Source organism: Mobula hypostoma, chromosome 14 (genome assembly GCF_963921235.1).
Source record: "Mobula hypostoma chromosome 14, sMobHyp1.1, whole genome shotgun sequence".
In the NCBI taxonomy this organism is placed as follows: domain Eukaryota; kingdom Metazoa; phylum Chordata; class Chondrichthyes; order Myliobatiformes; family Myliobatidae; genus Mobula; species Mobula hypostoma.
In genome coordinates this window covers 30,577,638-30,585,751 of record NC_086110.1, presented here as the reverse complement: position 1 = coordinate 30,585,751, position 8,114 = coordinate 30,577,638, and positions in this window count along the sequence as shown.

Below are 8,114 nucleotides of genomic sequence, written 5' to 3'. Positions count from 1 at the left end.
CTGGAAGATTTTATAGATGTGTTTAATCATATTCTTTGATACTTTTATTAGAAGTAGAAAACCTACATGCCTAAAGGGTCAGTAATGTTAAATATTTTGACAAATTATATTTTGAACAATTTATTTTGACAAATTCTGTTTTGAACAGTTTAATTACTTCTGTCCAAAAGATCTATTTGTGACTCTGATGCATTCGGTTCATAATTTTTGCACGCAACTAACCAAAAGGTAGAAAGATGAGAGAAGGGATTCATGGAACTGTGCAGAGAGTTTCTTCTCTGTCATGAGAATATGAGAATGATGGATAATGGGAAATGCACAGTGATTTGATCAAATAAAATACAGAGGCAGTACAGCTGGTTTTTCCCACTGACTTTCTTTTAGAAAGGACATTGTCAATGCCACCTTGTGTTGGTTTACTTTCTTAATACTAATTAAAGTGGAATTATCATTTAACCCAGTGCAATGGGTCAATTGGAGCTGAATTTGACAGACTGTGCACTCTGGACACAGATGGATTGAGTTAACCCTTCTCACTTGGCAAGGCCCAGTTGAGGCATTATTGCTGAGAAGGCCTCAGGCGATGCAATGCCCTGACAGCCATCAACACATGGAGGAGTGGCGGGGGCAGAATGCTGCCTTGTATGAAAGGTTTGCAGCACATTTTAAATGCAGGTGATATTTCAAATCTGTGAAACAATTTTGCAAAGTAAAACAATATTATTAGTTAAATCACACAGAAATGTTAAAAATGAAATAAAATAATAAATAATAACTTACCCCTTTTCTCCTGGCCTTCCGGTTGGAACTTCTGTTCAAATGAATAAGAAGTCTGAATTTGCACCAGGTTTGACCGGTGTGGGGTTGAAGAGGGGATTTCCCAGTGTAATGCAAGAGAATCCGAATGCAGTCAGACTCACTTGGAGTCCAGCGATTAAGCTAGATGAAAGTGAGTCATCATTTCTCACTGAGCACATCCAAATTTACAGCATTAACCCCAGGTTTACCCGAAGCAGAACAATGTCAATAATTCCCTTTAAAACCTTCAGCCACAGCCAGGGCATTTTAGCCCAGAGCGTTACCTTCTTCTGAGATTGACACCTTACATCAATCTTATCTCAACAGCCAACATATTTCCTTTATGTGAGATAGAAATGCTTACAACGTCCAGGCAATTTGAGCATCATTCCCCCATATTGTCTCAGCACAGGTTCTTCCTGCATCATAAAAAGGAAGTGAAAATACAATTGGATGATGGACTGGCCACAGTCCAGGGCTGTAAACAGGACCAATGATTCATAGCTCTGCAGCAGGAAGCAAATTGATCCCATTTTGGGAAGGCAGATAGTGACATATGTAAAAAATTATTTGCCGTTTACCATTAGTCTTCAAAAATAGCTGTATTCTGCTTCAGGGTTAGACTGTAACTAGTTTAGATTTGTGACTAATTGGTGCAGTTCCAAGAGTTGTTTATGTTTTGAAAAGACTTTAACACAGAATGCTGGTAGATGTATAAAATCAAAAGAAAAAAATAATTTAATATATTCAAGTGCACCCCAGTGTGCAGACTACCTGGACAAAACACTCTCAAAATTATTGCCAAGCTTTAAAATGTGAATGTAAAATGCCGGATTAATAAGTGTACCCAAGTTCCACGGCCTAAGCTGCAAATTAACTATAAGCATACTCTGTGAAGCATGACAAGACAATCTACACGGAAAGTCTAACCTATTAATTTAATCAGTCTTTAAATTCTGATTTTCTTCCCTGTTTTATTAAACCGCTGCATTGCATTTTGTGGAAAAGGAATGCAAACTCCAGATGAGTAATCACAGGAAGCAACAGTGCTTTGCATATGCTCAGCTAGCAACTCGGCGCCACACTATACAATACACTTCAAATTGGGAAATACCTTGCAAACTCATGGGATCAAAGCATGCAAATTCTGCTTTCCGGCAAAATACCAAGAGTGGCTAAGAAATCTGAATAATAACGAATCCTAGGTTAATCGCACTTAATAGTTGCTTTAATTAAGAGGGACTCTGTCTTTTTATTTTTGTTGAATTTTTAAACCTACTTCCATAATTCCTGACGAAGGGTCTCGGCCTGAAACGTCGACTGCGCCTCTTCCTATAGATGCTGCTTGGCCTGCTGCGTTCACCAGCAACTTTGATGTATGTTCCATAATTTTAATGTCGTGCGGATCTTTTAACCTACTCTAAGATCAATTTATAGGGTATTGTAAATTTCAGTAACATTTAAGTAATATTGTAGATATATTGTTTGATTAAGCAATCTTTGTTTGTTTACATAATTCATTATGGGCTATATGTAAGAAGTGCATGAATAGCATATGTCATGCCTTCATGTCATACATGCATGCCTCACCAAAGAGAAACTAAGTAGACAGGTTATCCAAGGCTCCTGTGTTTTTCTTTTGATTAGTTTCAGGAGTAACAAAAAACATGACAGAGGCAATGAGGAAGTGTTAAAACAAACACGAGACAATTGCCTACCTGTTGAAGCTCAGCATGTTCTTATTTTCTTTGGAAGGGAACGAGAGAGGTTTAAGCTTAAAAGAAAGCACAGTACATATTCCTTTGGAAGGTTTGAGAGATGTTTTAGTTAAAAAAAAGGCAGAAAATGGACAAAATTTGTGGGTTAATAAACGGCCATTACTAGGTGATAATAATAAATTTTAAAAAAGCAGAAATGGCTGGACACATCGGATAGATAGATGCATTCAATTGCACAAAAGATAACTGGATTATGTATACTGAACAAATTAAACAGTATTTTAAACCAAATGGAATACCAATAAGAAATAAGTGCCAGTTTTGCCAAGTGTAATAGGTGGAAAAACATAGTTCGTTTGTAGCAACACACATCAAAGTTGCTGATGAATGCAGCAGGTCAGGCAGCATCTCTAGGAAGAGGTACAGTCGAGGTTTCAGGCCGGGACCCTTCGTCAGGTCTAAGGACCCAGTTAGACCTGATGAAGGGTCCTGGCCTGAAACGTCGACTGTACCTCTTCCTAGAGATGCTGCCTGACCTGCTGCGTTCACCAGCAACTTTGAAGTGTGTTGCTTGAATTTCCATCATCTGCAGAATTCCTCATGTTCGTTTGTAGGGTTGTTTGCCGAGCCTGGAGATTAGGTCACAAGCATTTTGTCACTAGTTGAGGGGACATCACAGTGTGCAACTGAGTTTTGTTTCTGCTGCGTGCTCATGTTTATATTGGTCTGACTCACCGTTCTGATTGATTGGCTGTCATGCTGGCCATTAGACTCTGCTGTGTCCCAGCCAGCTGGGTAACTGAATGATCTCCGCTGGTCCATATCCCTGGTCATCAGTCGTTCTCAGCATTGGTTCCTCGGGTGTCTGTGGCTCACCCCTTGGCCCTGATACCACTGGTTCTTAAATTGTGTCCAGTTCAATCTGTTGGTTAATAGATTCTTCCTTTGAGAAGCAAGCTTCTTAGAATTCTCTTGATTTCTTGTTTTGTACTTCTGCCAAGATTTTTGTAGTTTCCCAGGTGAAATTGTGTCTCTCTTGGTCTTCATGTAATGAGATGAGTGACAGAGAATCGTGCCTTCTTATCGCTAGCTGATGTCCATGTTTTCTTGTGGATAGTTTTCTCCCCATATATCCTACATAATGCTTGGGGTGCTCTCCACATAGGATTTGGTATATTATGTTTGTTCTTTCCATATGGGCTATTGGATCAAATAGTCGCAATATGAGCATTTTGATGGTTGTACTGAGTTTGTGTGCTGCCATTATTCCGTGTGGTTGGAGCAGTCCAGCCGTCATTTTGGAAACATTTCTGATGTATGGTAGGGTTAGCATCTTTCTTGTCCATTCTGTAGGAGTTAAATGGTTGTTCCTCCAGACGAGACACCGTCGGATGCAGTTTTTTGAACAGCCATTGCATGTGAACACTTTTCAAAGGTGATTTTCTTCTGTCTTCTTGAGGTCCGTGCTACTGCAGTGTGTTTGCATTTGGTTGAATAGTGTTCGGATGTAATTTAGTTTGTGCAGTTGGGTTGATTGCTATAACAATTTGGTTTGTATTTGTTCCTTTCTGGTACACTGATGCTTCCAAACTTCTGTCCACATTCCTCCTGATCAGCAGGTTTAGGCAAGGGAGTTGGTCATTTGCTTCAACTTCTTGGTAAAGTTAATACCATTGAATACTTTTGTGGTCTCGTGACAGGGTTGTTTGTTGCTGGTTTTTAAGCAGTTGGCATATTGTTTCTTTTGCTAGGTTGTGGTTGATTGACGTGAAGAGTGCTGTGATGTCGAATGAGAACATTATTTCATCGTTGTCCAGCTGGATGTTCTGCAGCTTTTGTAGAAACTGTTCTGCATTGGTTATTCAATAGCACGATCCAGCAGTGAGATGCTTCAAATGTACCCACCGCTCTTAACACTGGGCAACATTGCCCTGGAAGAGGATTTTGCCAGACCACCTCCTGAAGTTAGCACTTACCATCGTGACAGAGGAGGCCCCGGAACTTGAGATTGTTTCACAGATACGAGTCTCACCTGCTAAGCAAAGTGACCCCACCCCCACCCTTGTCAAGGAAGACACTATCCCACAAGAAGCAGGGAGGAGTGTAGCGTATTTAATATTTCCGTAATATTGTAAATATATTGTTTGATTAAACAATCTTACATAATTAAAAAAATATGCACATATTGACAGAGAGGCCTTGAGTCTGCTTAGGGGTGTAAAACGTTTCAGTCAGTACTTGTCTGGGAGAGAGTTTACCTTCATTTCTGATAATCAACTCCTGGTGTCCATTTTAAATCCACAGAAGCATGTTCCACTAATAGTAGCAGCATAAATTTTAATATAATTCATTATGGATTATATATAAGATGTATGTGAATGTCAGATATCATTACACCACCTTGTCACACGTGCATGCCTCACTAGAGAAAAATTAGATAGATAAGTTTTCTGGGCTCATGCGTTTTTCTTTCAATTAGTTTCTGGAGTTACAAAATATAATACAATCTAACCTCACGCTCCCATATAGCTCTCTATTTTCTATCCTTCATGTAGCTATCTAAGAGTCTCTTCAATGTCCCTAATGTATCTGCCTCTACCATCGCCCTTGGCAGGGCATGCCATGCACCCACAACTCTCTGAGTGAAAAATGTACCTCTGACATCTCTCCTATACTGTCCTCCAGTCACCTTAAAACAATGTCCCCTCATATTAGCCATCAGTTAGTTTGAGAAATGGTGGCAAGTGTTGATCTTGGGAAGACTCTCTGCTGTTGTAAACCCCTATATAAAGGTAGAGATACAGTATTTGGAAGATGGTAAATAGGTGATATGGCTTATAGAAATGTATAAGTTTAGAAATGCTTACAGCAATGGTTTGCAACATTGCTCTACTATTGTTCGAGAAGAAATTGTGATGTAAAAAGAAAGGAAAGCTATGCTAGAAGTCCTTTTCACTGCAATAAGATTGCAAAAGTGAGAAGCGATACTATGTCATTTTTGTACATCGGTCCCAATGTTTGTATGCAAGGAAAGAATTGTCAAACATAGCTTCAAAATGTGTTTTTTTAATAATTCAAACCAAAATGAAAGTAGTATCTATTAAAGACAAAATCTGCAAAGTTCTGATCAGCACAATCACCACTTAAAAGCCTTGCAAGAAAGGTTTAATTTCTGAATAGCCTTCATCTACATAACAGTAATTGCAGTCTAACGTTACTCCATTCTATGCAACACTTCAACAATGTAGTAAGATGCCATACAGATTTAAGTATACCTTTGTTTACATTACCCAGTCTGGAATGATCCACACAAAGGGTTAATACACGCAGATGTTCATATTAACTCTTTGTTTCATATCACTGTCTCAGAACCAACCAACCTCAAAAGTTAAAATATGGGAGAAACAACACAAAGTCCTGAACACTGTTTTCACAGAAATGGCACAAAGAGACTTTTGTTGACCCTTATTTAAACTGCTGTTTACAGGTCTCTGAGCTCTAATAGAGAGGAACTTGCCATTAATATGAATTGAAGCAGTTGGTCCCGGCACAAAACCCTTGAATGTGCAAAACTCTGTCAAGTATGGGGCGATTGATTAACTGATGTGACTGTTAGTTATCCTGAATAGTGCGTTTCTTACACAGTCAGTGGGATCTAAGAAGCTTCTTTGAAAAAACTTAAAGATCACAAAATGTGCATCTCATGTGAATTGAAAGACTATAACAGCAAGCTACTTTCTTTCTCACCTCTCCCTGTTCTCCATCCTCCCCAGTTGTGTCTGCAAAACAATCACACTTTTAAATTCAAATAAACTAACACTAGAGTTTATATTTTACCAGTTTAGGTGCCTAGTTGTAATACTTCAAAATACGGCATTGCGTCGCACGGTGGCAAATGGGCTAAAATATGCAAAATGAAATTGGTTAGAATACAGTTTCGGGTTAACTCTGAACAAGTTATAGTCTTTCTTTGGTATTATGTAACTTTTTGTACACCACTTGGATTCCTGCATCTGAATGTGGGTAAAATGGATGTTATAGTAATGAGTGTCTGTATATGGATGAGAATATACAAACAAATCCACCATCTCTTTGCAAGAAATTGGAATATGCATTATACACTACCCATTCACCATGTCCTCACTGTTCTTCCTAGGCAGTGTCCCATATTCAAGATAACTGTCACTCATCAGTACACAAGTGCAAGGAAGAACAAAATGATTGTTACTCCTCATCTGAAGCAGCATAAAAAACACATCAAGTATAAAGAACATAACTTTAAAAAACACAATAAATGTAAATATAAAAGCAATCTTATAAAACACCATATGTAAGTAACTGAGTGTGGCTTCATATCCATAAGATTAGCTTAAATACATAGACTGATTATATGTACGTAAAGTGATGCTAAGTGCAGGAGTCACATAAGGTGACTCTTGGCAAGAGGAACTCTTCTAGGTAGCTTAAGGGCTTATGAAAATTGAGTAGAACAGCGACGGTGTCAGTGTAGGAATGAGATCTGGAGTATAAGCATAAAGTGGAACTGCATGGTGGATGAAGGGTGCTGAGGGTGTTGATCAGCCTGACAGCTTGGGGAAAGCCACTGCTTTTGAGTCTAGTGGTCCTAGCATGGATGCTGTGCATCCTCTTCCCCGATGGAAGTGGGACAAACAATCTATGAGCAGGGTGGGTAGGACCCTTCATGATATCGTTGGCCTTTTTCTGGCATTCCTCTGTTTACATCTCCTTGATGGCAGCCACAATGTGCTCTGGCGTCATGTCCCACATGAAGCTCAGTGGTGAAAAGTAATGTTGCAGCTATTCCTTGGTACTTTCACCGAGCAATTTGCCTGTTGAACATACACCAGTGTAGGTCTGATCCAGGAACCTTATATCCATTTATCTCAAGAGAGGGGAATGGAACTGGATGTGAATTATTCTGATGGCCCCTCCTCCCAATACCTAATGGCATCATGGAGCAACACACAGAGAAAGGTGAAGGTCAGCCAGCATTTATGGAAGGAAATGAACATTCGATGTTTCAGGCTGAGGACCTTCATCAGGGTTGGAAAGAAAGAAGATAGAATCTAAAGTAAAAGGGTGAGGGGATGAGAAGAGTACAAGCTGGGTGATAGATGAGTCCAGGTCAGAAAGGGAAGGTAGCTGTGTGGGGGAGGTGGGAGATGATCAGTGGGAGAGGCAAAGGGGTGAGGAAAGTGGAATCTGATAGGAGGTAGCCTGTGCCAGTACCTAGTAGCAGTTTGACTATGATAGACCTGCTAAAGATAAGTGCAAGTTCTCACTTTAGTCTACAGCAAAAAACATGGGTGGCTCCCTTCTTGCAGGAAGTTCAAGCCTATGGTTTAATGTAAGGAAATTCATCTGTTAGTAAACACTTTATGAAATTTAGAGAGTATGATTCTTCTGTTTTTATTCTGGGTTTTGGAATCTGTTTCCTGTATTTTTGCTATTCCATACTTTTCAGAGCTACTAAAGATTTTGAGTAAGTTAGGTAACTAAATAGGCCATGATATAACTGAACACATTATATTAATACCAGTGAAAGGAAAATTGTCTCAACAACTAAGGCTTTGGGTT